This window comes from Dromiciops gliroides, chromosome 6, assembly GCF_019393635.1.
Source record: "Dromiciops gliroides isolate mDroGli1 chromosome 6, mDroGli1.pri, whole genome shotgun sequence".
NCBI classification, from domain to species: Eukaryota; Metazoa; Chordata; class Mammalia; order Microbiotheria; family Microbiotheriidae; genus Dromiciops; species Dromiciops gliroides.
In genome coordinates, this window is record NC_057866.1 from 160,815,360 (window position 1) to 160,842,079 (window position 26,720).

At 38.0% G+C, this 26,720-nt stretch overlaps 1 protein-coding gene and 1 non-coding gene across 2 annotated transcripts in view; both read right to left on the bottom strand.

The window, feature by feature from the left end:
- Positions 1 to 26,720, bottom strand: part of TTC29 (tetratricopeptide repeat domain 29) — a 249,965-nt gene that overhangs the window by 132,617 nt on the left and 90,628 nt on the right. The gene's annotated exons all lie outside the window — the stretch shown is intronic.
- LOC122733087 lies at positions 12,545 to 12,651 on the bottom strand. Its single transcript, XR_006353693.1, has one exon. It is a non-coding gene; the product is annotated as a U6 spliceosomal RNA (small nuclear RNA).

The following is a 26,720-nucleotide window of genomic DNA, read 5'->3' on the forward strand; positions in this document are numbered from 1 at the left end:
TTGGGGTTTTTTGGTGAGGCAATTGGGGTTAAATGACTTGCTCAGGGTCACACAGCTAGTAACTGTCAAGTGTCTGAGGCCAAGTTTGAACTCAGGTCCTCCTGACTCCAGGGCCGGTGCTCTATCCACTGTGCCACCTCGCTGCCCCTGGAATCTAATATTCTTCCTGTTGCATGAAACTGTTTGCTAAGCCTTCTTTTGGTTATATCTGTCATTTTATAAACATATAAGGGAAAAAAAGCACCTCCCACATATATGGTATACTCTTATTGCTGTAAGCTCACTAAGAAAATGAATATGTTTAATTAAATTTGGGGAAAATTACAGTCAAATTATCTGCAATGTAATAAGAAGGGCCAATAAACTTAAAAAAAAACCCATTCCATTGGGATTTTTATCTCAATGCAATACCCATAAGCACTATCATTAAGCTGAGAAGTTAAGTAATCTGCATATGGTGAGACTGAGTTAGCTGTGATGGAAGGAAGACCCATGATCCTTGTGTGAGACCATCAGCTCACCCTTCTGAAATACTAGGGATGCCATTTAAACCACAGATTACTCAATTATTCATGGGGACAGTATAGATCATTGAAATCGACAAAGAGAGGAGCATAGATCGTTATTGTTGTAGTGAGATCTGGAATTTGGAAGTTGGAGCCAGAAGAGCTGGCTTCGAATCCCAGCCAAGCCATTGGGTCCACTATGGTCCTCAGTTTTCTCACCTGTAAAATCAAGGAGTTGATCTCTAAGGTCCCTCCTAACTCAGATCACCAGGACCCTCTGCTCCTTCCACTGGAGGGCGAAGGGGAGAGCTCCTTCCAAAGCCTCCACTTAAGGAGAGGGGCCAGATCAGCCATTTCCTTCTTTCCTGCCCAGCTGCATGCATTCCTCACCTCTCCATAATACCCTCCTTCCAGGTACCTTCTTCTCCTCCCGTGGCCCTTTCAGCTTCCTTCAAAGCTCTTCATCTCCGATCCCCTTCTCCCCCTTCCAATCTTCTCACACAGTACTTCTGGCCATATACTCTTCCATTCCGTGACACCAGCCTCCTGGCTGTTTCAGGCACAAGATACTGCATCTCTTGTCTGGGCATTTTCTCTGGCCACCCCCTATGCCGGAAAGGCTCTCCCTCCTCATCTTTGTCTACTGCCTTCCTTGGATTCCTTTAAGTCCCAGCTAAAATCCGATAGGAAGCCTCTCCCAAACCTTCTTAATTCTAGTGCCTTACCTCTCAATTATTTCCTATTTATACTGTATAGAGTCTGTTTAATATTGTTTACATATTGTCTCCCCCATTAGACTATGAGCTCCGTCAGGGCAGGGACTGTCTTTTGCATGGTTTTTTTTTTCATTTCCAGCACTCAGTATAGTGCCTGGCACATAGTAGGCGCTTAGTAAATGTTTACTGACTGATGGATTCTATGGCTTTAGAATCCTGGGATAGGTTGTTTTTCCTGAATTGTGCTTAATATCCTTCCCTGCCAAATTTGAAATCCTCTCTGATTTAGATCTTGGTTTCTATTGCCTTTATTCTCTCTCCTAATTGTTGAAACCAAAGGGTATTTTATTCCTGTTGTCACCATATAGTGGAAAGAGAACTAAGACTAAGAGCCCCTAGGTTCAAATCCCCTTTCTAATATTTACTAGTGATTATGGGCAAGTTACTCACTCTTACTGAGCACCTTAGTTTCCTCATTTGTAAAATAAGGACTGTACTAATTGTACCCTCTGCTTCACAGCTGGGAATACGTCACTTTTTAAGCCTATTTAAACGCCAGTTAGCAGTAATAAATCTCTGATACTCATCTTTCTTTTCCTGACATTTCTTTGAACTTTCTTCTCTGTTTTGTTTAGCTTTTATAACTCGTTTCCATTCTTTTTCAGATTCGGAGGCACTTGAAATGGCTAATTAATGGCAATGCTCCCGTGAGGCCTGTACCTGCCTCTTCTTTGTGAAGTTTGCCAATCAGGTTAACTTAAAAACAAAATTAAACAATGTTTTAAACAGAGTCCTACAAGCAGAACTGTTTTCTAACTCTAGATTGTCTATATCCACTGGAGAAATGGAGGTCAGTTCACAGTACCTTTAAAATGTGCTATGGTGGAGGGAGCATCTACTAGCAAGGCAGGAGGTATGGGTCCAAGTGATCAACTGATTCCGAAAACAAGCAGCTTAATCTCTCAGAGTCATCATCTATAATACTAGTGGCTACTCATATTTACATGATGACACATGCAGTTTATAAATATATTTCTGTACAACAGCCTTATGAACTAGGTAGTAAAATGATTATTGTTTCCATTTTACAGATGAGGAAACTGTCTCAGAGAATCTCAAAAAATGAAATGTTTAGCTAGGACCCTGGATTTTTGAGTCCTAAGTCAAACACTTATTAGCTGTGAAACTTATCTGTGGTCATACAAATGAATGAAAAGAAATTATGAAATGACTCTGTTATAGACCTGGCACTGTGTTAAGCTAACTACGTGTTTGACCTGGGACACAAATCTATTGTTCTGACTATGATTCCTTTCCACTATATTACATCACCTCCCAAACTATAAAATAAAGGTGACCACAAGATTTTTCCATCCTTCTTCCCCTCCTCTCTTCTTTTTTCCTCTCCTTTCCTCCCCTCCCCTCTCCCCAATTTCCTTCCTTCCTTCCTTCCTCTTACCCTTCCTCATCTAACATTTCTTTAATAAAAATTTATAGTGTGCTCACTGGATGTAGAGCACTATGCTAGGTATTACGGGAGGTATGATTCCATAGTTTTATAATGCTTGAAAAGTTCTATTCTGATAACAATCTGGAGAGGTTCTTTTTTTTCCAGGGCAACAAGGGTTAAATGACTTGACCACGGTCACACAGCTAGTAAGTGTCAAGTGTCTGAGGCTGGATTTGAACTCAGGTCCTCCTGAATCCAGGGCCAGTGCTTCATCCACTGCACCACCTAGCTGCCCTCTGGTGAGGTTCTTAATAGAAGTGTTATCATCTCCTATTTTCAAATAAGAAAACATGAAGCTGAGAAAAGTAGAGGGACCCATCTAGGGTAAGGATTAGAGCCAGAATCAGACTAAAGTAGTTTACTACCCTAATCCTTTTACTCCTTCTGCTATCACATACTGAAAACTCAAGGGGTTGGAGTAGATGATTTTCATACATTCAGAGCCAACTTTTTGTGTTTTGTAGGAATTGGGAGAAATCCAAAGTTTGGATAAGTTGGTGGTTAGTGTTCAGTCATTCCAGTTATGTCCAACTCATGATCCCATTTGGGGTTTCCTTGGCAAAGATAATGGAGTGGTTCACCACTTCCTTCTCCAGCAAATATCTATGTAGGGAGAACTAAATGAATGAAGAATGACTATTATAAGTGTTATGATATAGAGTTAGATGGACAACACTTTGAATTGGTCCATCAATCCATATAGCTTGGACTGACCTTGCAAATGGACAAGGGGTTTGTTACAGCATTGAACTGGAGGAAGAGACCAGGCTGCATTGCCTTTAGGGAACTGCAGAGTGCTTTTAATAACCCAAAGTTTCTTCCCATAGAAAACCAATGAACCTGCAAAGGCTGATCTTGTTAAGGACAATATTCTTTTGGAGATCCTACATGGCCATAAGTAACAGAACACTATCTTTTTCAAAGAATTAGACTTGAGGGTCACCAACAGGTTGAAACACTGCAAATTAAGAATTGTGTAGGAGAAATAGTATCAAGAATGCCTTCACAGGGATGTGTGACTAGGAAAAAATATGTCAAAGAGAGAGGGCATAGTCGATAGAGTTTCAGGCCTAGAGTCAGGGAAATTCATCTTCCTGACCACATCTGGCCTCAGACACTTGCTAGCTATGTGACACTGGGCAAGTCACTTCACCCAGTTTGCTTCAGATCCTCATATGTACAATAAACTGGAGAAGGAAATGGCAAACGACTCTAGTATTTCTGCCAAGAAAACCCCAAATGGGGTCACAAAGGGTCAGACATGACCAAAATGATTGAACAACAAAAATATGGTGAGAAGGATAACTGAGAGATGACCCATGGAATCAATGCAATGTATCAAGTGAATTTGATGCCGGCCCTCAGTCCTCTTCATGGACCTACCGTAGATGATTGATGGGAAGATGGGGACTAGAGTCTCAAAGATCGGAAGGTACAAATGGATTTTAATGTGAGTCACTAGAGAAAGAGCCTACACGGATAAGATCAGGGATCCAGAAAGGTATTAGAATCAATATATCGGAGAAATTTTTATGGGAGGTCTGAATGTGAAAGTAATCCCCCAGAGGACCAGGGAAGGCTTAACATAAGCCTTTAAAGGCTTATTTAAAGGCAAGCCAAAGTTGATTTTTTATAAAGCCCAGGTAGAAGACATTATATTTATCATTAATTAATTTTATCTTACTAAATTCAGCCCAATGTTCTATCCTGTCTAGGTCCTTTTGGATCCTGATTCTATCATGCAGTATGGTAGCCATCCCTTTCAGTTTTGTGTTGTCTACCAAACTGATGAGCAGGCCACCTTTGCCTTTATCCAAGTCATTGGTAAAAATGTTCAATGTCACTGGACATCTTTTTTTTTTCTTTTTTTTGGTGAGGCAATTGGGGTTAAGTGACTTGCCCAGGGTCACACAGCTAGTAACTATTAAGTGTCTAAGGTCAGATTTGAACTCAGGTCCTCCTGAATCCAGGGCCAGTGCTCTATCCACTGTGCCACCTAGCTGCCCCCGACACTTCCTTATAAGATAGCAGCTATGGGAGTCTACTTGCCAAGACAAACCCAGGAAATCTATGAACACAATTACAAAACATTTTTCACACAAATCAAATCAGATCTAAATAATTGAAAAAGATAGCACCTGACCATTAATTACTATGTATTGAGTCTGGCCATTTAACCAGTTCTTCCTCAATCTAAAATTACCATTATCCAGCCTACATCCCTCCATATTGTTCTCTGAATGAAATATGGAGCAAAGGGTTCCTCCCAAAATCTCCATTTAAGGAAGGTCCCTAGACCAGCCTTCTTTTCATTTCTTACACTATACTATTTTATTCCTTCCCTTGCATCTCCACCCCTTCCCTTAACCCCAACCTTTATTCCTCCCTGCCCCCTTTTCAGCTTTCTTTTGTGTATTATCTTCCCTCATTAGGTCCTTTTCATATTTGTGGGCCCAGAAGTTAGAATAGTGCCGGGCACACTTAGTAGGTGCTTAGTAAGTGTTTATTGACTGAATAACTAAAGTGCATTGCTAACATCTGGGTAAACTCACTATAGTTATCACTCTCCATTCTCTCCCCACCCTCTTTTTAAATTTGGGGCTCTATTCATCCTACTCCAATCATGCAGTATCTCTCATTTTCTTTATGATCTTTGTAAGAAGACTAATAGTACCTTGGAATCAATACAAGTACCAATTCTCTTGACTAAACCTATACATTTAGTTCTAATAGGCCTGGAGACTCAAACTCAGCAAGTGTAGGTAGCTGCTTGCTTTCTACTGCGCCAATCTATCTTGTGGATCACTTTCCTTTTAGAAATTTTTATGCTTTGTTTTCTAGTACAAAGTGTCTTTTTGGCAGAGGAAACAGAAGCAATAGAAGAACTAAATAGCTTTGCCTTTTCTGTAATCAGTTATCATCTGATAACTGAGCCTTTTGCAAGCTACTATCTCTTCTTCCCCCCCCCATATGTCTTTTAAAATGGTAATTTACAGGGCAGCTAGGTAGCACAGTGGATAAAGCACCAGCCTTGGATTCAGGAGGGCCTGAGTTCAAATCCAGCCTCAGACGCTTGACATTTACTAGCTGTGTGACCCTGGGCAAGTCACTTAACCCTCACTATCCTGCAAAATAATAAATAAATAAACAAACAAAGAAAATGGTAATTTCCCCTTTAATTCCTCATTAGAAGGGATTCTTTTCTTTGTATCTTCAGGATTTCACTCTTTTGAGTTTCCCATTACTGCTGCACTGTTTCCTCATGTCATTTTCGTTCATGGAATCCTAGCTCTTCTTTCTTTGAACCTTTTGGAATCTGTTCTTCCTGATGGTGGGGTATATTGCTGCACCATGGTCAGCTTTCCTCTGCTCTCTAACATAGTCTGGGATGAAGTGGCTCTTTTCCTATAAAGCTCACTTCCACAATTTCAAATCTAGCTGCTAGTTTCTCCTTGGAAGTAAGAATTATATCTAGGATAGAAGTTTTCCTTGTTGGCTCCTCCACATTTTGAGAGATAAAATTATTATTAATGGAAATCAAAACTTAGTAGTTCTTTTCCTTCTCCTCTTCCTCTGCTTCCTCCTTCTCCTTTTCCTCTTCCTTCTCAGTCTTCTTGTTTTTGTTCTTGTTCTTTTTGTTGTTCTACTTGTTTTTGTTCTTGTTCTTTTTTGTTGTTCTACTTGTTTTTGTTCTTGTTATTCTCCTCCACCATCTTCTTCTTCTTCCTCCTCTTCTTCTCTTCCCCCTTCTCTTCTTCTTCTTCCTCCTCCTCCTGCTCCTTCTCCTTCTCATTTTTCTTGTTGTCCTTGTCCTTGTTCTTGTTATTTTTCTTGTTGTTCTTGTTCTTCCTGTTCTTCTTCCTGCATGTGTCTGAATAAATGAAGTCACTCACCTATGACAAATATATCATGTCTCTGTGCCAGGCTTGTGATCTGTTTCCTAAATTGCTCATCTATTTCCTCTTTCTATTCAGGGGGTTTTGTGGAGTCCTCTGATGACAGTATTTCTTCTGTTCTTGCTTACATTGACCTTCATCCAAATGTTCTCCACTATGCTTCCTCCCTCCAATTCATGGATTTCTTCACATGAGTATATCTTAGAAGCATCAGATCCTAGATTTAGAGCTTGATGGAAATTCAAAAGTCTCATCAAGTCAAACTCCCTCACTTTACAGATGAAGAAACTGAGGTCCTAAAAGGTTAAGTTAATTGTCTAGGGTCACATAGCTAGTAAGTGTGGCAAGATTTAAATCGAGGTCTTTGTGATGTTTACAAAAACTCCCCTGCTTCCATTTTACTTATTTTGTTCCTTTTGAATAAAGTCTACATTTCCAATTCTGAGTCCTACCCCATTATATTTTTATGAATAGAATTTTATTTTCTAAAATATATGTAAAAACAAATTTTGACATCAATTTTTTAAAACTTTGTATTCCAACTTTTCTTCCTCCCTCCCTTCCTACTCCCCATCCACAAGAACTCAAGCAATTCAAAATAAGTTATACATGAGTAGTCAGGGAACCCATTACATTTCAATGATATGAATGAGGTCTTTTTGTTTCCTTGAATTAGGATTTCTAGTTTGTCTTGCTTGTTGTTTATGTTGTGTGTAGAGATCCGAAGCCATTTTAAGGCTAGTACCTTTCAGCTACTCCCTTCCAAAATCTACCTGTTTTTTCTGCCAATCTCTTGACTTTGACAAGTAGCAGTAATGAAAACACCACCTATCTGAGACTTGTTTTCAGCAATTCTTTTCAATCAGTATCATTTGAGCCCAGGTGATGCAGCACTGGATTGGGAATGAGGAGGGCTGGGTTTAAATCTAGGCTCAACCTGTGTAGCCCTGGGTAAGCTTTAGCCTCTTGTGTTCTCACATTTCTCATTTATAAAATGGCCATATGTTTGGCTATAAAACAAATCAATGATACCAACCTATGATCTAAGATCATATGTCCCATATGAAGTCAGAGACGCAGGTCTGAGAGCAGATGAAAGGCTAGGGCTAGAAATACAGATTTTGGATTTATCTACAAAGGACTCTTTTCTTCTAGTTGAATTCATATAAAGTAATAACACTACTACAAGAATTTGTTGACAGAGAAGGAAAAAAGGCCAAAGATAGAACCTTGGGCAACCCTTATTTTCAGGTCAGGGAAGTCCATGAGGAATCAACAAAAGGGCTAGAAAGGGGTCTGTTAGATTAGGAGTTTCCTATACTCCTTGCCCTTTTATTCTTCTCTTATTCACTCTTATTTTTTTGTGGGGCAATGAGGGTTAAGTGACTTGCGCAGGGTCACACAGCTAGTGTCATGTGTCTGAGGCTGGATTTGAACTCAGGTCTTCCTGAATTCAGGGCCGGTGCTTTATCCACTGTGCCACCTAGCTGCCCCTTCTTATTTACTATTTTTTTTTTTTGGAATTTCGAATAGAATTTTATTTTTCAGAAGATTGCAGCCCATCTGCCGAGAAAGAACTGATAGTATCTGAAAACAGATGGAAACACATTAAATTTTTTTTTCTTTTCTTCTTTGACAATTCCTTAATCTGAAGTTTTGGTTTTGTTAAATTTACTATTAAAATTTTTTTTACTTATTTACTTTTAAAGGAAATATATTCTAGACTTTACCATGCATATGAATATGAGACATAAAATAAAGAGATTAACTGATTTTTTCTTCTCCAAGGATATACCCAAAATTCTGTAACTTCATTGACTCAAAGTCAATGTGAAGTTTCTTGTATTTTTCAATATCATAGTATAATTATTTGCCAAATTTTCCCTGCACTTCTTTTTTGTTCTTTTTTTTTTTTCCTTTGCAGGGGAAATGAGGTTTAAGTGACTTGCCCAGGGTCATATAGCTAGTAAGTGTCAAGTGTCTGAGGTTGGATTTGAACTTAGGTCCTCCTGAATACAGAGCCAGTGCTTTATCCACTGCACCACCTAGCTGCTCCTTCCCTGTACTTCTTGACAAGCATCTCAACCTTGTGTGTACATATACTTAGGTTGGGAACTCCTGAGTTAAATAGTTAGAGATCTAGGAGAATATGATGTATTTAAATAGCTTTCATTAATGTCTGAACAAAGCCTTCTTTCCACTCTTCGCCATGGCATGGCGCTGACCTTTAGAACCTATGGTTCTAAGACCATGCTAACAATATTAAAGCCCTAGGTTATACCAATATATATATATATATATATATATATATATATATATATATATATATATATATATATATATATATATATATATATGATACCGCAAATACAGAACAATAACAAAAAGTAATGCAAATATAGTAGCTCACTGCTCTATTGATGAAAGAACATTGTTTCATGAGGTTGGTGCTCTGGGAAGACTTTGCAGGCCTTCCCTTCATATAATAGGGTATGAGGACTGCTAGAGATGTCTTGGATCAGTTCTTGGTAAGCCAGCATTGGAGACTTATTCCTATACAATAGAGTTTTGTATTTCCCAGAGGTCTCTGTTAAAATTTAAATATCCTTGGTACTTCATTATCTCATTAAACTATCATCAATCATTAATACCTCAAGGGACATTAATTTATCATATTACTTTTCTAGCTGATAGGAAACACAGGACAGGTATATATATATATATTGGTTCCTGATACCCTGAGCCATTCCCTCCACGGCTCAGGGTATCAGGAACCAAATTACTTGAATACTGCTGCTACCCTTGGGCAATGTTTCAGGAAGGATTTGTCAAACAGGAAGAAACGAACTGAGTCTTGGGCACATTTGGGGCCAGCTAGGTGGCACAGTGGATAGAGTGCTGAGCCTAGAGTCAGGAAGTCAGGAAGTCAGGAAGACCCGAGTTCAAATTCGGCCTCAGACACTACCTGTATGACCCTGGGCAAGTCACTGAACTGTTTGCCTCAGTTTCCTTATCTGTAAAATGAGCTAGAAAAGGAAATGGCAAACTACTCCAGTATCTTTGCCAAGCAAACCCCAATTGGGGTCATGAAGAGTCAGACACAAATGAAAGAACTGAACAAAATGTCTTGTGGGTGATGTCATGAACTTGATTTCTATACCACGTGCCTTGGACTGACACATTTAGTGTTAAGCCACATAGGGTATCTTCTCAAGGGAAACAGATAAAAAAAAATCCACCCTCCAAACAGCTGATTGAGATGTCTGACTGACTAAAAGCCTAAAAGGAGTCACAGAAAAGGTTTACCAAAGGAATGGAAAGCCAGTACTCTCCAATACCATCTTTACTGTATCAGTGCAGAAGGCTGAAGGCCACATCCCTATCTAATTCATACTCAATAAGAGTTGGAGAATATATAATGGTGATGCTCTGTGCTGGGCCTCTCTCTGGCCAGTTTCAGAAAAATCACTGAATGGGTGTTGCCTCAGGAAAACTATGACCTGGGAAAGACCTTAACTTAAAAAGGCCAAGGTCTCCCACTGCATCCTGGGACATCACCTGTCATCCTGACCTGTGTCTTCCCACTAGATTCAGATGACTCTGGAGGAGAGAGTGAGGCTTATGACTTTGTACAATCTTTTTTTTTTTCAGGGCAATGGGGGTTAAGTGACTTGCCCAGGGTCACACAGCTAGTAAGTGTCAAGTGTCTGAGGCTGGATTTGAATTCAGGAACTCCTGAATCCAGGACTAGTGCTCTATCCACTGTGCCACCTAGCTGCCCCGACTTTGTACAGTCTTGTCTCACTTAAATCCAATTCACTTGCAAGTGAAGACGTCACCCTCCCAATGTCCTCTTTGAGAATGAAGGATGAACAATAACAACAGTCTAGTTTCAATACTGGAATAAAAGGAGACACGTAGGTCATTCAGTGGTTAACAAAGTGAGATTTACTGAGCCATAGCTGGAGAAGGATCTTCTACAAGGGTAGGCATTGAGGATACCTCCAGAATATTCATCTAGTGAACTTCCCTTGCCCAAACTACCCATCATGACCCACCAACTAAGCATAGAGGGCCCATTGGCCTCCTTATGGATGTTCTATACTTAAGTGATGAGGAAGTGATGTCAATAGCCTGAGCTTCTAGTCCCCTCAGCCAACAAACTCTCAAGGATGGCTTCAATTTCTTTTAAGGAAAAACTAGCCAAATTAACTTGGGGGAAAATGGTTAGAATGGGGTTAAAATCCTACCCATAGATGATAGCCTAATTTTCCCCTGAAAAAATCACCAACTGTTGGGTCTGCCATTATAAATTGTCAGGTGAAATTATCCCCATCATGAGTTTTTTTTGAAGGGCAATGAGGGTTAAGTGACTTGCTCAGGGTCACACAGCGCTAGTAAGTGTCAAGTGTCTGAGGCTGGATTTGAACTCAGGTCCTCCTGAATCCAGGGCCAGTGGTTTATCCACTGAGCAACCTAGCTGCTCCCCCATCGTGAGATTTTTGATACAACTTATGCTATGACAGTTGACTCCCCAACTCTCCATTGTAAATGAGGGGTCCCAGAATTACTGGCAGGGGAGTCCTGGATGTCTGAGAACTAAAAAAAAAAAGGGAGAAAAGTAGACAGGGAAGTGGCAGAGACAACCTGCCTGCTTCAAGATTTTGCCTAAGGCCAGTTTTCTTCTATCAGAATTCTGTTTACTTTTAAAACTCCTATTATTAAAATTTAATAATAAACTATATCAGGCATAGGAGTAGCCTGCTTTAGAAGAAACATTTAATGAATTTCTTGCCTTCTCCTTTATGTTTACATTATTTTATATCATAATAAAAATGAACAAAAGCCAGACTATTTAAAGGGTAGTAAAATTCATATTGACTTGTGTACAGGAAAAGATTATGCCAACTGAGTTATGCTTTCTAAAGGCATTTATATTTCCTAACAAGTATATCCAGATGTCTGTGAATTGAATGAGACAAAAATGAATTAGGATGATGATTTTGCATTGTAAAAGACTTTTATGATTTGGTGGGTTGGGTTCTACATCTGACATCTGTAAAAATCACTTATTTTTAAAAAATGGTAAATTCTTGATTTTTTTCTTCCTTTTGAGGAGTTGAAGAGGACTACAAAATATATATTGTTTAAAAGGCCTCCAGGTTGCACACAAGCATACATTTTAGGGCCCCAAGTAAAAATGTCAGAAACCACTCTTTTGTGTGTGTGTGTTTGTATTATTAGCTGCAAAATGAATAGTAGGAAAGCCAGCAATCACTACCATGACCTGGCCAGTATAAAGACTGCTTTGGACAGAATGGCCATCTTTGTCATCAGGGGATCTTAGGCACTACTAGACAATTCACATATAATGACATGGCTAAAACCTAAATGTAGGAATGAACAACTAAGATGTTTATTAATCAGGATCATTTTTACACTTCTATCACTATATCTTATCACTTGTTTATTGTGGTTAAAAATCTGCCTTCTTTAAAGTCATTAGAGGTAGTGAATAAATTGTAATCATTCTAATTTCCTACTGATCCATATTTTTCACACTTTGAATGTTTAAAAAATGGGGTAGGGGGGGGCGAGTGAGGAGATACAATAGTTAGAGTGCTGGACCTGAAGTCACAAAGGCCCAAGTTCAAATCCTGCCTCAGACACATTAGCTATGTGACCTTGGGCAAGTCACTTAACCTGTCTGTCTCGATTTTCTCATCTGTAAGATGGGGAGCAGCTAAATAGTGAATTTATGCTCTACTGTAGGTTACGCCTCTAGATGTATTCATGAATACTTTTTTTTTTTGACAAGTTTGAGAATGTTAGGAAGTCTGGATTTTCCTTCTGAAATTTCTTTTTTTTTTTTAGAGGTTAATTTGGATAAATTACAAGTGGAAAAGAACAATCCTCACCCTCCATCAACTCTTCATGAATTTGCGTGTCATCCTTGCGCAGGGGTCATGCTAATCTCCTCTGTATCATTCCAATTTTGGTATATGTGCTGCCGAGGTGAGCACCATCAACTCTTATAAACCATGGACTTTTCCAGGTATGGCCTCTAATCTTCCTGTTCAGTGGCCTCTAGCTAACAACTCTGCCATTGCCTTGAGGTCTATTACACAATCAGTCTCATGATGGATTATACAGGTGGCTTTGATGTTCTACAGTATATTTTAATGTGCCAAGCTTTGAACTCTAAAGCATCTCTTTCTGTCTGCCTGCCTGCCTGTCTGTCTGCCTGCCTGCCTGTCTGTCTGTCTACGTATGTATGTATGTATGTATGTATCCTATTTAGATCAAAGGATTTTAGCCACTTTGCTTCATGTACCTCTTTTATAGTGAAGGTTATGCATAAGATACAATATACAGGATTACAAAAGAAACCAATCATATTAAATAGTTAACAAATTATTTTTTAAAAAAATCCAAGTTCATCAATCTCAGTTTCATATTGCTATCTTCTACAAAATAGGGAGCCACCAGTTTCTTGAAGTTCATAGGTCATGTTAGTGTAAATAAAGTAGTTATTATGATTCACTCATTGTTTTTAATTATACTTTAAATTTGAGTATATTTTTGAAATTAGTGGCATGCTTTTCTTTCTTTCTTTTTAAAATATGAGCACCCATTGGAATGGAAAGCAAAATTTCTAGCCTCTTTAAAAAAATGGCTAAGCTGAATTTATAGAGGCTTGGTCCTTTTTCAGTGACATATATTGATGTATTTTAATGAGGGGATGGTAGTTCCCCAGGGCACTGAAAGCAAGTTTTCACATTTTCTGATTATTTTCCCAATACACGTGAATGCTAGATTATAGTTTATAATAATTAAGGCAATGAAATTCCTTCCTCTTAATGTGAAGTATCATCTTACATACACTAGAAAATATAGCCCTAACAGATCACTATTGAAAACATACAGGAGAGAAAACTATTAAGAAAAGAGGCAATTTAGAAACTAATTTATAAAATTTATAAAAATTTGAAAGCTAGCTACTCCATTCCCCATGAATTAGGTCATATTCAAACCATGTAATATGTAAATGTGTCTCTATATGTAGTCTTTAATGCCAAATTAAGCTATCATTACACAGATATTTGTCTTGGTGTTTTAGAAAGGCCATAATTTAACATTTATAGACAATTTAAACAAAATGGTGCTATCTTTTAATTTTTTCATAAATCCAAAAGTTATAAAAAGTTAAGAGATTTCATTAGGAACCATCAAAAATGCTGTTTATGCCCCCAAAGAAGGATTATTTTAAATGGATTAAGTAGAATTATGTGTGAAATAATGATCCTGTCTATACCTTTTATGTGTGTATTTGTTTTGAGGATTGTCAATTCCATGTACTTTTTTTTTTTGGTGAGGCAATTGGGCTTGAGTGATTTGCCCAGGGTCACACAGCTAGTAAGTGTTAAGTGTCTGAGGCCAGTCCTCCTGACTCCAGGGCCAGTGCTCTATCCACTGCGCCACCTAGCTGCCCCAATTCCATGTACTTTTGAAAATATACCTCTCTTTTCATTATTATGGAAATACAATGATCATGACTATATTATGTATATACACTTATATATACACATTTATACACATATACATACATGTGTATATGTGCAAATAATACAAACATTTGTACAAATATATACATATACAATATATGATATAAATTTATACATGTAATATAAATGCATATATATGTATATAGTAGTAATATATGTGTATATACACTCACACTTGCATATCTCACTTTTGTTGTTGTTGTTAGCTACAAAGTATTTATTAAGCCCTTATTATTAATGACAGGCATCATGCTAAGTCTTGGAGATACAAAGAAAAGCAAAAATAATTCCTGCCTTCAAGAAGCACACATTCTAATGGGGGAAGACAATTTGTATATAAATCAGGACATATGAGATTCATGCAAACTAGATGGAAAGTAATCTCAGAGGGGATTATTAATTATTTTCATGACTTCACCTTTTAATAATTCTATCATCTGTTGTATATTTTGAATTTATATATCTCTGCCTTGTGAGAAAGCAGACCGAAAAAGAATAAAGAAGTTTAAATGTCTGCTGGTGTGAGTTTTGGGGGTGGGGCAGAGGAGGGAACCCAGTGGCAAAAATGGGAGGAAATGGAACCCGTTACAGCTGCTCAGTTTAGATTCTCCTAGAAGGGGAGTGCCTGAGGTAGGCTACAGGACAAAAGGATAAAGAAGATGAAAACTCAGATGCAAAGCAGGAAGAGAACTGCTGAGACCCCTGAGCCTCCACCCCAATAGTCCCAAGCTGTGTGGCAAGACCTCTTTAGCATGTAACAGAAGCTGGTGATGAAGTACATAGCACCATGAGGCAAACTGGCTCCGAGCAATGTTGTCTGCATGTTATGGGGAATGATAACCAGGGCTCCTCTGGGAGAAGGATACAATGATTTCATCTTTGTAAGCATCTGAGCTCCCCTTGGATGGGGAGACCATTAAACTGAGAACAGAAGGGTAAATCTTAGGCAATGATTTCTAATTGGAAAGTAAAGACAACTTAAGTTCAACGGGCAGCAAATGCTGCTGATCTTTAGCTAATATGCATATTGATCAGCTTTCTGGATAAAAGGAACGAAAGCCATCGCTAACTCACTACTCATTCTAAAATTCAAGTTGTAGTGTTTTGGCAAAAGGAAAAATCAAAATATAAAAATCTCAGGAATCTTTTTTTTTTTTTTTTGGTCATTCAACTTTTTTTTGTCTTCTCTGACTTTCATGACCCTATTTGGGGTTTTCTTGGCAGAGATACGGGAGTAGTTTGGCATTTCCTTCTCTAGCTCATTTGACACATGAGGAAACTGAGGCAAACAGGGTGAAGTGACTTGACCAGGGTCACACAGCTAGTAAGTGTCTGAGGCCAGATTTGAACTTAGGAAGAGGAGTATTCCTAATTTCAGGCCCAGCATTCTCTCCGTGGTACTACCCAACTGGTCACCTTCCAGTGGTGACCAGCCCTTCAATTAGAGGTGTGGTCATTCCACTTTTGTTTTGAGGCTTCCAGTGAGGGAGAACCCCCATAACCCCTGGAGGCAGCTCATTTCACTTGTGGGTAGCTGTAGTGATTAGGAATTTGTTTCTTTGTAACTTTCACTCATTACTCCCGGTTCTGTCCCCTGGGTCCAATCAGAATGGGTCTAATTTCCCTACACAAGACAGTTCTTCAAACATTTGAATACGGATGACATGGCCCATGAATCTCCTCTTCTCTAAGTAAGAGATTCCTATTTCCTTCCACCAATCCTTACAGGATACAGATTTAATGCCCTTTACCATCCTAGTCCGGGGGCTGGCAAAAACCAATCCCTGGGCCAAATCCAGGCCACAAAGCTAAGAACTTAATTTTTTTTAAGTGGTAGAAAAATAAAAAAGAATATTTCATGGCATATGAAAATCATATGAAATTCAAATTTCAGTACCATAAATAAAGTTTTATTAGAATACAAGACACATTCATTCATTTATGTGTTGTCTATGGCTATTTTCATACTACAAGGGCTGAGTCAAGTAGTTGTGACAGAGACAGTAGGTGTGTGGTCTCATCACTTTGCACTACTATCCAGTATGGTACAAATTGTAGTAATGCAGTTGTAATTCAAGAGTATGTAAAGTGCCACTCTACTGCAACATTTTATTTACTTTTACTACCCATGCATATCCCTCATATCAAAATTGGGAGCCTTTGAAAGTTGTGCTTATAAGGTACAGTGGGAGGTGGATTATTTTGTTACCAAATTAGATGGCAAAGTATCGGGTTTTATTAAGCAATAACACTGTAGCTATGCTAAAAGAATATAATCTACATCGACATTACCAGACCAAGCACTCATCACAATATTTGTAACTCTCAGGAAAGCAATGGTCCGAAAAATTTCAAAGTTTAAAAGAGGATATCTCATTACAGCATAATTTCTTGACAAAAATACAAAGTAAAAATGAGCCTCTAGCCAACGTAACTTTCCAAGTGGTCCATTTGTTAGCCAAGCAAGGAAAGTCCTTTATTAATGGTTCCCTAATTAAATCATGTTTAAATGAAACAACTGAATCAATGCATCTAGTGAAAATAAACTTGTTTAAAATACTTAGCCTTCTGGCTCAATTAAAATTATATGCTTATGGATTAATATCAGTATTTGGTAGTACCTATTTGTGTGGAAAGACATTTTTGAGGATGAAATATGTAAAATCTCATTATATATCAGGTAACAAATGAATATTTGTGATCAATTTTGGTAATAGGGATCATTAACTTTGAACCCCAGCCAAGTGAAATGTTATACCCCCTTCCCAAACAGTTCTATTCTTTTAATTAGTAGACTAGTATTACAAAAATTATACTCAATTCCATATTATTATTATATTTTGAATTTTTTCTCTTGTTAATTGAATTCATAATATCCTTAACTTTGCCTTTTGGTCTGCAAAGCCAACAACATTTACCATCTGGCCCTTTACAGAAAATGTCTGTCTCTTTTGTAAAAGTCTTTTTGGATTTCTCTGTAAACCAACATGTTAGCTAGTCTTCACAGCTTGGTAATCAGCAAATGAGCAGATCAGCAAATCTGGTGAGCGTATCATCTATGCCTTTTTCCAAGTAATAGATAACAATGTTTAACAGTACAGTTTCTCTATATTGCTATATAAATACCAGGAAGATGAGATAAAAAGAGAAATTCTACTTAAGATAATAACAAAATACATTAAATATCCTACCAAGTCACACTTAGGACTTATATGACCTATACATGTATATCTCTAAAATAAATTTCAGTGAAATAAAGGAAAATCGAATTAAGGAGAAAACTATTAAAAGATCTTGGTTTAGTTGGGCCAATAGAGTTAAAAGGATATAATTATGTCAATTTATCTATAGATTAAACATTATATTAAGTTATCAAGGAGAGACTTTATTAAATTAGACAACTACATTGATATGGAAGAATAAAAGTCAAGAAAAATTAATGATATGATGGAAAAGAAGTAGGAATGAAAGGATGTTAGCTTTACTTGACCTTTAAATATATTATAGGTGGTAATTCACAAACCTACCTGTTTCTGGATAAAAAAAAAAAGAAAAGTTGAATAGGTTAGATAGCAACACTTAGAAGAAAATAATCATCTCAATCTGGTCTTGGACAAAAACAAGAACATAAAGTACCAGGAAATGAACTTTCTATTTAACAATTTCTGTTGGTAGAGTTGGATAAGGGTCTGGCAGAAAATAGGTTTAGACCATCATCTTAAACAGCATTTGGTTTTTGTTTGTTGTCTAGACTTATGCTTTCACACAGGCAAGAAAATTTCCACTAAAGTAGATGAGTAACTCATCTGCAAGTTCTTGTGTTAAAGAACTCTCTGGGATCTTAGTGGATAAAGCACTGGCCCTGGATTCAGGAGGACCTGAGTTCAAATCTGACCTCAGACACTTGACACTTACTAGCTGTCTGACCCTGGGCAAGTCACTTAACCCCAATCGCCTCACTAAAAAAAAAAAAAGTCAGACATCCAGTATTTTCACAGATTTCACACAAATCTATAATAGTAAGAACATTTTCATAATAATTTTGGAAAGCACTTTAGAATTATGCAAACAAAATTATAAAATTATTCGTATCCTTTATCTCAGTGATCACACTGGCAGTTGCATTACTGGTCAAGTGAACCAACTGTACTAAAATAAGCACAAGCAATACTATTTTAATAGTAAAAAATTGGAAAGAAAAATAATAGAATGTAAGTTCCTTGAACATAGTGATAATTTCATTTTTTTCTGTATTCAGACATTTAGTGGGCAAGACACTTAACCCTGTTTGCCTTGGTTTCTTTATCTGTAAACAACCTTTAAATACAAATGAAGATAATTCCACTTGATAATTTCTAATGGGAATCATAATAACAGATAGCTGCTGTTATTTTTTTTCTTAGACTCTTCAGTCTCTCAATCTGTTAAGTATGAGTAAGGTAGGGTTTTAGTCACAGTGATAAAGCCATGGTGTTATTGGAGAGCACTGATTGGGCTTCCTTTTGTGGATATTTTTGTGTCTCTTCAAGGGATTACTTAGTTCAATCAGATGCCAAGATGATGTGATTTGAATCTTTTTGGGGGGGGAAAGGGTCGGCAATTGTCTCTGTCTAGCTAGGTTTGTGTTTGGGTAACAAAAAGTAGATTGATTTGGCTGGAGTGGGGGGGGGGTATATGGAGATAGTAGCAGGTGGTAGGTCAGGACCTGCAGGTTGGAGACAAATTGTGGGGAGCATTGAATTCCAGGGTAAAGAGAATGGACTTTACTCAAGAGTTTTGAGCAAGGGCATGAGATGATTGGACATGTGCGTTAGTAAGATTACTCTGAGAGTGGTATGTAGGGTGGGAAGGAAAGGAAAGAGATATGACACGGGAAAAGGGAGACCTACTTCACTGGTTCAGGTAGGAGGCAACGAAGTCCTGAAATCAGGTGGTGGCAGTCAGGAAAAAGTGCTGGATTTGGAACCAGAGAACTGTAGTTCAAACCTGAGTCTGCCATGTGGTACAGTGGGAAAAGTATTGGATCTGAAGTCAATGGACCTCTTTTCATACCCTGCCTTTGTAATTATTTACCAGGGACCGTTAGGCAAGAAAGACAAGAGAGATATTGAGTAGAAAGGCTTAATAGGCCTCCACAATCACTTATATGTAGCAGGACAAGGGGAGAAGAGAAGCCAAATATGACACTGAATTTTTAAGCCTGAGGGACCATGTGGATGTTGGTGGTGATGGACGGCAATGGGAAATATAGGAGGGATAACACATTTTGGAGGGAAGGTGATTGTAATTGCTGAGACTATGATCTTTGAAAAATCATTAAGAGTGGAGAAGATGCTGCAAAGGAAAAGAATGGAGACTATAAACTATAAGTAAGTGAACTTGACTTAAATTCCTGGAAAAATTCTAACATATATTATGGAGGAAATGGGTCTGACAATTTGGGAAAGAAAGTCAAGAGTTGGGGCAGCTAGGTGGCACAGTGGATAGAGCACCGGCCCTGGAGTCAGGAGGACCTGAGTTCAAATCCGGCCTTAGACACTTGACACTTACTAGCTGTGTGACCCTAGGGAAGTCACTTTACCCCAATTGCCTCACCAAAAAAAAAGAAAGTCAAGATCCAACATAGCTTTATCAGGAACAGGTTCATTCCCCAAAGATTTGAATTTGTGATTTTCTCCAGCAGTTCAGGATATTAGAAACACCATTAAAAATATCCCCAGATGTTAGGGAGATAAGCACATTAGCAGATATACTCTAATAAATAATAAACTGAAGCTTGGCATATGGCCATAGGACCTGGAATCAAAAGACTCTATTTGTAGTCTTGAATCTGTCACTTCATGTGTGAACCAGAGTAGTTCACAACCTTTGTGAGCTTCACTTTCCTCATCTACAAAATGAAGTTAATGATATTTGTGCCACTTAATTTGCAGGGTTGTTGTAAAGATCAAAAGATTATGTCTGTAAGACATCTGTAACCATAAGGCATTATAGTGATATCATCTACTTTTGGTATTACCCAGAAAGAAATGAAACCAGGGGAAGTACTGTTTTGTGCAACTATTAAACTAAAATGCATTTTTAAAAGTTCTGTACTATAGAACTAAGTGAGTGAATAAAATGGCTATGTTGGCAATATAATTTCTTGTAGGATTATTTATTATTTATGGTCCAAATCTATGATTTCATTAGTTATATGGGGCTCCCAGTGTTGAAACTTCCATCCTAGATGCAAATGGACAACTTTTCTGTAAAATGTGTTGTCTTAAAAAAATTTCCTGTGGGTACTGAGAGATTAAATAACTTGTCCATGCTTTCACAGTAAGTATATGGCAGGTTGAACTTGAATGCACATCTCCCTGACTCCAAGGTCAGGTGTGTCCCTACCAGACCATGCTGTCTTTCATTATTGATGAATGCTAAAAAACCAATAATTCATTAACAACCTTGATAATTGAATAAATTTGACATCCTTACAATTTTCAAGTAGGCTGGATATGGTAGTAAGCTATTTGTTGTTCAGTCATTTTCAACTCTTTGCTGACCCCATTTGGGGTTTTCATGGCAAAGATACTGGAGTAGTTTGTCATTTCCTACTCCAGATCATTGGACAGATGAGGAAACTGAAGCAAACAGGGTTAAGTGACTTGCTCAGGGTCACACAGTGAGTATCTGCCCAAGGTCAGATTTGAACTCACAAAGATGAGTTTTCTTGACTCCAGGATCAGCATTATATTCACTGCACCACCTAGCTGCCCCAATAGTAAGCACATTTACATTTATAGGTGAAGTACTAAGGAAATCTCCCCTCTTCTTAAAAGAACACTTAAGATCAAAGGTCACCACTGAATTTTCAAATTTGGTCTTATATTGACTGAGCCTTAATGACAAAACATTTAATCTTATACTTCAGTCTTTCCTTTCCCACATCTAAAGAATACCAGCACAGAAGGGTCCTTTTCTTCTGGAATTTTGAATTTTGACTTGCATGATGTGATGAGTTAATGTGATCACAACCAAAGAGAGTTTCTTTTCCCAGGAACTGATGTCTTCAGATAGTCTCTCACTTTAAAAGTCACTGACCAGGCAGGCTTGCTAGTTTTAGTCAATGTTTCTTCTTTTCATAATCTCTGAAACCTTCCCCACTGGGGCAGGTAGGTGGTAAGGTGGATAGAGTGTGAGGTCTAGAGCCAGGAAGACCTGAGTTCAAATCTGGGGGAAGACTCATCTTCCTGAGTTCAAATCTGGCATCAGATACTTAGTAGCTGTGTGACCCTAGTCACTCAACACTGTTTGCCTCAATTTCACCATCTGTAAAATGAGCTGGAGAAGAAAATAGCAAACCATTCCAGTATCTTTGCCAAACCAACCAACCACCCACCCAACCAACCAACCTACGTACCTAATTGGGTTCATGAAGAATTAGGCATGACTGAACAACAACAAAAACCCTCCTCCTTTAGTAGGGAACAAATTCTAGAACAAATCAGTTCTCTGCTTTCTCTTATTCACTGTGATTATCAGGTCAGATGTTAATTATTTAACCAGCAAGGAAAAGAATACTGAGGTTTCTTCCACATAGTATTGAATGCATTTTTTTTACAATAACTCGTAATTTGGAAACTCTCTTTCAACCTATATCCTGAATAGTTGAAGACCCCGATCTTTCTTATTAGCAGAGATCATATTCATTAGTTGATTTGGTAGTGACAGAGTTGACAAAGTCATCTCCCTTTGAAGAACCACAGTAAAAATAGTAAGAATAATAACAGTTAGCATGACAAAGGTGACAGTCATATTTTGAATAACTACAATAGTAATAACAGTTTGCATTTATTCAGTGTTTATGATTTGCAAAATATTTGATATATGTTACTTAACTCATTTGCTCTTTATAACCTGTGAGGTGAATGCTATTATTATCTCCAGGATACTATCATCCTTGAGAAAGAAACTAAGGCACAAAGATATTAAAGTGGTTTGTTCAGGGTGGTATAGAACGCAGGAACTAAGGGAAAGGATAAGAACTCATGAGAAATGGAGTAAAGTTTGGGAAACTATTGGAAAACTTTTCAAATGATAAGATCCGATAAGTAGCTAACAACAGAGAAATTATACAGGAATAACTGATAGAAATAAAAGATGAACGGACTGTGAACAACGAAGAACATGTCACACCTTACTTTAATTTTCTTGTCAACTCTGTCAAGATAACATGTAACTTCTGTAACCTGTAATCCTTCCATTCTACTTAGGATAGAACAAAGAACACAATGAGCACTGAGTGAATAGAAGATGGCTCCACTGTTTTATACAGTGGGAAAATTGGATGGAAAGAATTCAGAAGAAAGATGAATGGGTATATCTTTGTTGCATTTAATTTTTCTTCATGGGGTGGCATCTATTAGTCTAACACTGATATTTTTCCAATGATAGTATGTCTGTGGGTCATGAAATGCTACAATCTCTCAAAATTAAAAAGTGAAGACCACTCAAAGGGCAATGGAGACATGCATGGTGGGTGCAACCAGGCTATAATAACAGCAGCAGCAGCAGCAGCAGCTAACATTTCTATAGAGCTTACCATGTGGCAGGCACTGTGCTTAGTACTTTCCAATTATTGTCTCAATTGATCAGATAAAATATCATAGAATATCAGTATAAAGGATATCATCAAAGAAAAGTATGACCAGAAAGAAGAGATGTGCAGGTCATCTAGGAAGAATGAGGGGCCAACCCATGGACAAGAATTCAGTGAAGGCTCCAAGTATGTTGGGTTGGCCTCTTGTGAACAATTTATGGGAAGATATGAATCAGAGTTACATAGGAAGGGTAGGCATTGATGAGTTGCTATCTGTAATAGGAGCCCATTGATGAAATCACAGATCTACTGGAGCATGGGAGGGAAGCAACCAGTTGGGTACATACAGGGAGCCACTGGAATGATTCACTAATATTTTATAGAATGGAACAATGTGGATTCATGAATACAGATTGATGTAGAAAAGGAAGAGATGAGTTCTATTTGCATATGGGTAATGGGTTAAATGATATAGGAAGGATCCATAATGAGGCAGGTCCAAAGGAAAAGAAATGTCTCAGAAGAGAATTGTGGTTGAATTTCCTTTTAACTGTGAGAGATAGCAGGAAAATATATCTATATAGGATATGTTGCATAGAAAGTCTGAGATAAAGAAGAAAAAGTCCTTGTCTTAGATATCAGTTCAAGAGTTGATGAATAAGAGGGCATCTAGGTGGCACTGTGGATAAAGCACCAGCCCTGGATTCAGGAGGACCTGAGTTCAAATCCAGCCTTAGACACTTGACACTTACTAGCTGTATGACCCTGGGCAAGTCACTTAAACCTCATTTCCCCCACAAAGGAAAAAACAACAACAAAAAAAGAGTTGATGAATAAGTGATGATAAGGCACCAGTCACACTGGAAGCTTGAAGCAAAAAGGAAGTCCTCAGCCACATGCCCAGTGGGGATATGCTGGGCTGAGTAGCAAGTGTCAGAGACACTGTGATAAGTGAGGCAGCACCCAGCAGAGACTACATATCTATTGGAGACCATGGGTCCTATGGAAAGCACTTGGCAGAGACCATGCATCCAGTGTCTGCTAAAGACAATATGGCTAACAGAGCAACGTCTGGGAAAGGGTAGGCATCCAAAGGTGTGGCAGCCAGCCCAGGAAACACAGTCAATGGAATTTAGTGGGAAGCAAGCCTATCTGTAGCTACATGATGACATCCCTAGAAGACATCAGTACCAGACTAGAAGGTCCTGCAGCATCAGAGTTGCGAGCTGCTCCTCCACAATGCACCCTGGCTACACATGTGCCCTTTATATATTTCTCTATATATGCGCCTTGGCAAACATATGTGACCTATATATGCACCATGCCACAAATTTTTCTTATGATTATCAACTATTTCCACCGAGGTGTCTGTATTAGTGGGAGAGTATGTCATGGTTTTGTTTTCTTCCCCCTAATATGTTTTTATTTATTTCATTAAATATTTCTCAATTACATGTACACATATTTAATATGTTTTTTTTGAAATTGAATACGAATTCTCTTCTTTTCCCTTCTTGAGAAGGCAAGCAATTTTATATAGATTATAAATGTGCATTCATGCAAAAATATTTTAATATTAGTCATTTTGTGAAAGAAAACACAGCCTCCCCCCTCCCCCACCCAAAACAAGAAAGACAGCGAAAAATAAAAAGTAAGCTTTGATCTGCATTCAGACTCTGTCAATTATTTCTCTGAATATGGATAACATTTTTTCTTTTCTTTTCTTTTTTTCATTTTTTCTTTTCTTTTCCTTTTTTTTTTTTTTTGGTGAGGCAATCAGGGTTAAGTGACTTGCCCATAGTCACACAGCTAGTGTCAAGTGTCTGAGGCTGGATTTGAACTCAGGTTCTCCTGACTCTACAGAAAGTACTCTATCCACTGAGCCACCTAGTTGCTCCCAGATAATATTTTTAATCATGAGTCCTTTTATTGCTGAGAATAGCTAAGTCATTCACAACTGATAATCATAAAATATGTTCTCCTGGTTCTACTCACTTCACTTTGCATCAGTTCACATGAGTCTTTCCAAGTTTTTCTGAAAGCATTCTGCTAGTCATTTCTTTTTTTGTTTGTTTTTTTGTTTTGTTTTGGGTTTTTTTGCTTTTTGTTTTTGCAGGGCAATGAGGGTTACATGACTTGCTGAGGGTCACACAGCTAGTAAGTGTCAAGTATCAAGTATTAAGTGTCTGAGTCTGGATTTGAACTCAGCTCCTGAATCCAGGACCGGTGCTTTAGCCACTGCGCCACCTAGCTGCCCCCTAGTCATTTCTTATCATTAGCACAATAGTATTCTATTACTACGTTATATGTTTATGAAGAAAACTTTTTATCGCTACTTTTATTACGATGCTTTTTCTTTAAATGCTTTTGTGCTTGATTCATTGAGTCCACTAAATGACTATTAAAGATAAATAGGGGCTCATGATGCAGTCCTTTAGAATATCTTGAACCTGGGGTGAGATTCTCTGGGTAACTCTCTCTATGAATTGGGGATGGGGTACTCCCAGATGCTATATACCATTTGCAATAATTTATCTGACTTACTTGGTACCAAATCCCATGTCTCAGTGGTCAAATAATTAAAGTAATAATAACAATAGTATCCAGCAGATGGATAGTTTAAGGTGTGCAAAGCACCTTATGGACAATCACTAATTTTGCTTTACAACAGTGAATTTTCATTGATTGTGGTAAAGTGATAATTATGGAGAAACTCTGGCAATATTAACCACAAACTAATGACATTTAAAATTTTGAAGTGAGATGGGAAGGAAAGAGATAAACATCAAGAAAGTTCATTTTAAGGAGGTCAATTCTAATAACCTAAAGAAAGCCAATGAAAACTTATTTTGGGGAGATTAAACATCTCAACAATTCAATTCAGTAAATTTAAAAAAAATGCCTTCTTGAGATACAAGGCATTGTGTTCCATGCTAAGGATAAAAAGAAGATATACAGTCTGCCCTCATGTTGCTTATAATATACTAAATGAAAAAAAAGGAAGAAAGGTGGACATTTTTTGAGACAACACTAAAGCAAGAAGGAAACGTGCACTCTGTTTTTGGGTTGGGGTAATGAGGGTTAAGTGACTTTCAGGGTCACACAGCTAGTAAGTGTCAAGTGCCTGAGGCTGGATTTGAACTCAGGTCCTCCTGAATCCAGGGCCAGTGCTATGTACTGCACCACCTAGCTGCCCCCAGAAATGTGCACTTGTTAAGCAACTACTATATACTAGTACTATGTACCAGGTACTGTGCTAAGACTTTACAAATATCATTTCTTCTGATCTTCACAACAATCCTGGGAGGTAGGTGCTATTATTATTACCCCAATTTTACAGTTGAGGAAACTGAGGCAGAGGTTAAATGATTTGCCCAGGGTCATACAACCGGTAAGTATATGAGACTGAATTTGAAATCAGGTCTTGCTGACTCCAGCCCCAGGTTCTACCTACTGAATCAGCTAATTCTCTCAGGGTACTAAGGAAAAAACCAAAACTACTATGTCTTAGGAAAAGATGAGTGACCTGCCTAGATTAGATAATTATCTGACTCACTAATGAGAAAGTCAAGAAATTGGATGGTATGCAAAGTCTGAAAGGTTGTGTTGTGGTTTTTTTTTTTTTTGAGGGAAAGAAAAATTGGAAAATGTTTTTAGAATAAATAGTTGTGGTAAATCAAAAGGCCTTTGTTATCAAATCTCTTTAGGGGTTCTTTAAAACAAAACAAAACAAAACAACCACGGTCATAAAAGATGAGATGTGGTCAGACTTTTGGGATGGTTTTGCCTTGGATTATGAATAAGGAAGCTCCCCTAGGCTAGCATCATAGGAATTTCATTGTTGCCCATTCCATTGCCTAACACCTGTGACGTGAATGCCAGGAAGCCTCTCCTCTCTACACATTTTGTTCTCAATCCTAACCCAAATGCAATTCTTCCTTTATCA